Below are 4,611 nucleotides of genomic sequence, written 5' to 3' on the forward strand. Positions count from 1 at the left end.
TAGACGAATTAGAAGAGATGCATTTTTGCTTCCCGAAAGAGAATTTCTTGCTCAGTATCGTATGAGAAAGGAAGATGTTCGCATGTTGTGCAATGATTTAAGAGACACTCTGCAAAAAGAGTATATCGACCAAAATTTGTATGTCCTTTCGGTTGAAGATAAGGTACTTATTGCACTATTATTTTATGGGTCAGGCTCTTTCCAAAGGGTCATAGCTAGCAACTTTGAACACGGATCGAGCCAATCAACAGTAAGTCGTGCAATTGAAAGAGTGACAAATGCCATATTAAGTGTGAAGCGGGAACTTTGTTCATTTCCCCAAAAAAGATGAAGAGGTTTCAGCAGTAAAGGTAAAACAAGGAAACCCGTTATAAGCTTATGTAAAAACATTTAAAAAAAATTTCAGATGTCATTTTTAAATAAATGCAAATTGCCAGGTGTACTTGGAGCTGTAGATTGTACACACGTCAACATTAAAGCACCACCTAATGCCAACAAACACGATTATATGGATAGAAAGGGGAATTATTCCATTAACGTGCAATTGGTATAAACGTTCCATACTTTGAAAAATGGTGCATGACATTTAATGTTTTTGTTGTAAGATTTGTGATAATAGAGGAAAAATTGTTGACGTTGTTGCTCGATGGTCTGGAAGCACACATGACTCTTTCATATGGCGACATTGTGGCATCTTCCACAAGTTCACTGAAGAGCAAATGCCTCGTGGCTACTTACTTGGGGATAATGGTTATGGCTTGCAACCATGGCTGGTTACACCTTTTTTAAATCCTGAAACGGATAAAGAGAAAGAATTCAATAAAAGACACTGTAGAGGTAACAAAAGTAGTTGTACATATTTCACCAACCTCAACTAACACATTTATCACGCAGGGAGAAATGTCATTAAAAGAGTCAATGGCATTTTGAAGTCTAGGTTTAGATGTCTCGATACTTCTGGTGGAACTTTATGTTACGAGCCTGCTAAAGTGTGCCGTATTACATTCGCTTGTTGTTTATTGCATAATTTCTGTTTGGCAAGACAAGCTCCACATCCTCTTGCTCCTGGTAATTGTAAATTGTAATAGTAATGTCATAAGTAACATAATTCGATAAGTATGACACTTCTTATTAGTTAATGTTATTTTTTGAAACTAAATATTTTCGACACTGTCACTCACCAGTGGCGTTGGAACGTTTGAGAAGTTTGGGGCAAAGCGTTTAGCCCTGCAGTCTGGGTAGTCACGTACGTGGCTGTAAGAAAAACCAATGAAACACAAAAACAAACTAGATTTAGTATTTTATGCATTTGGATAGAAGAGATTGTAAAGTTAAATTCTTAAGAAAATTAACGACCGTAGTTTAATATTTGCTCGATTAAGCCTTTCCTAACTTTATTTCATACATTTTAATTTTCAACCAAGCATAAAGTTGAGGCAATTACATTAGTTGCCCCCAGCAAATTGTTTGAAAGTAGCAATCTACCTATCCCCCAAATTTAATCACACTCGGTGAAAATCACCTCGGGTCGTCTTCTTGAGAGTAATAACGCTTAGCCGTTAGAAGTTAGTGAGATATTGTGTTGGTGGCTTTCCGGAAGATAACCGTCCACCTAGTGTTATTTAGACCATCAGACCAAGCTTCGACACTAGAAAGAAGCTTCATTTGTATTCTGTAGACACTAGGGCGCTTTGTACTGAACTAAACTTCCATTGCACAAAACTCTGAATATCAATTTGGTGATAATCATTACTAACGGTCATATTTATTATGGTAACGTTATTTGTGGTAATGTATATATAACTTAAGTGTTATTTTGGTCCCTTTAGCTGCTCTGACCTTGGAAATTGCACGAATTGCTAATGAACACCAAGTTGCTGTCGACGAGCTAACCAATGCAGATAATGATAAGCATTACCTTGCAATTGGTAGACGTTTACGGGAACGACTTGTGGATCTGTGTTCGGTTGTAGAGGTAATGTATAATCACTAAGCAGTTATTGTGAAACATAGGTACTATTTCATTTCCACACCACCCAGGAGGTAGAAATAATGGCGCGTTACGTTTTTAAAGAGGTATTCCCATTACCCCAAAGAAATAAATTTCCCATAACAGTACTAGAATCATTCAAAAGATTGAAGATTGTTCTTGATATGGAAAATAACTTTGAATGGTTTTCAGGCCTATTCCCTCGAACTGCCAGTAAAGATTTATGAAAGAACAAACTCAATTATCTCTAGGGAGCTCGCCCGGCACATCATTGGGTTGCTGACGCCCAGCCATGAAGGTCAGAACTGCATCTGCAAGAATTCGCTGGGATTGAGCCTGTGATTCTGCAGCTACAGTCCGTCTTTCCTGCAATCTCTCTCGCCTCTTGCTGGACGCAGCCATTTCCTCTGAGGCTAGACGAGCTTGCTTTTGCTCTTTCAACATTTCCTCCAAAACTTCAAGAACCCTGTCCTTAAGAGGGAGTTTCCTCTTCTTGGCACTGGTATCTGAAAGAACATTCATTTTTGGTTTTAGTGGAAGCAAGATTCTACCTACAACTGAAGACTGCCAATTAGCCAGAAACTAGCTGGAGAAAGTGTCTCCAGCTAGTTTTGTAGTGGATATATGTGTATGAGCAAGGATTATTACACCTCCCCCTTCAACCATTATGAATGCCGTACGTATTTCTGAATGTATTTTTAAACAACTATGGTCTTATTTATTATTTGATTTACTGAAGTTTGAGTATCATCTTGAATGTTGGATGAAACATCCAAAGACTCTTCAGGGGTGGCAACCGCACTGACGAAATTGGAAGAGTTGGAGGCAGATGTTAGTGTTGCCAAACCAGTGCTGTCCCGCCAGCTCGGTCCAGCCAGATCATCATCAACATTATCATCATGGTGAAAGTATTCACTTATTTCTCCTCCAAAAGAGTCCAAAAACGACAACATGTTTCCTGGTGGATGCCTACAACAAAATAGTATTTCAAAGTAAGTAATTATGAACAATTAAAACTGAAAACAAATACAAATTTTACATACTTCTTTTGAGCTGCAGATGCTTCAAGTCTGGGTTCCTGGAACCCGGTGTCCACTCCACCCTCAATCCCAGAGTGAGACTCTTCGGACATTAGCCCTAGCATCTTATTCTCGGTTGGGGTAAGAGTTGGTGTATCTGCGCTCGAACCACCACCAGTTTTCCTCAGTGACGTTTTTATGGCAGCACCCTTGGACTTAGTTGTCTTCTTAATATTGCGCAGCCGCTGCTTACACTCTTGAACCGTACGATTTGTATGGCCAACAGCGTTTACAGCTTCTGCGACTTCCTCCCACTCCTTAAGACGTTCAAGACTGGAATCTCCTACATTTTGGAGAATTCCAGGTCTTGCAGCAACTGCCGACACCAAAGCTTCATTCTCATCATCAGAGAAATTAACACTCCTCTGTTTGGGCCCCATTTCCAAACTCAAATCCAAACAAAATTATTGCTTGAGCTATAACAATTATCTAATAATCAGTAGAATCAATGATGTTTCTTGGTCAAATCAAGAAATAGAAATGATGTCAATGTGCATAAATTGTATTGTCATCATGCTAGACTACATTTGTTTAAAATAAGAATTTTAGTTATTTATTTTTGATTATAGCAAGGATGTTAATATTAATAAATAATTATAGCTAATGAACATTTATTATTGTAAACTTATGTAATTAATGATAATAATTAATGTGTGATGGCGCTGAACGATTATAGTAAAATTAATTTCTAATTACTTCAATTAATTAACATTTGTAATTATTTTTAAATTTTAATTCGTTTAATTTAAATTAGTTTAATTTAAATTAATTAGTTATTCAATAATTTTAATTTTCATTAATTTTAATTTTCATTAATTTTAATCTTCATTAATTTTAATTTTCATTAATTTTAATCTTCATTCATTTTAATTATCATTAATTTTAAATTTCCATTTTCATTACTTTAATTGTTCAATTCATTTTAAACAAATAATTAATGTGTTTGCCGTAAGAAATTAGAAAATGTAATTATGGCTAATGAACATTATTATTTTAAAATTATGTAATTAATGATAATAATTCATGTGATGGCGCTGAATGCTTATTTATAGTAATATTTAATTTATAAGTACTTCAATTAATTAATATTTGTAATTATTTTTAAATTTTAATTTGTTTAATTTTAATTAATTGATTATTCATTAATTTTAATTACTTATTTTATTCTTCATTCATTTTATTTCGCATTCATTTTAAATTTCCATTTTCAATTTTCATTACTTTAATTGTCCAATTCAGTGGCGTAGCCAGGGGGGCACAGGGGGCAGTGCCCCCCCCCAAACGTATGGTTGTATGTACAATTTTTAATTTTCAGTTTTCTTTTCATTGTGTGCCCTCCCCGAAACCAAATCCTGGCTACGCTACTGGTTCAATTCATTTTTAAGCAAATTATTAACGTGTTTGCTGTAAGAAATTTGAAAATGTAATCTTTAAGTAAATCGTTATTCAACCCCTTCTTAACTAGTTAAATTGAAGTTTCAGTTTGACAGATTAATTAGTTGTTTGGGTTTGAGCGGAAGAAATGGAATCTAAACAAATGAA

Source organism: Leiobunum rupestre, chromosome 5 (assembly GCF_980474605.1).
Source record: "Leiobunum rupestre chromosome 5, qqLeiRupe1.1.hap1, whole genome shotgun sequence".
Lineage (NCBI taxonomy): Eukaryota > Metazoa > Arthropoda > Arachnida > Opiliones > Sclerosomatidae > Leiobunum > Leiobunum rupestre.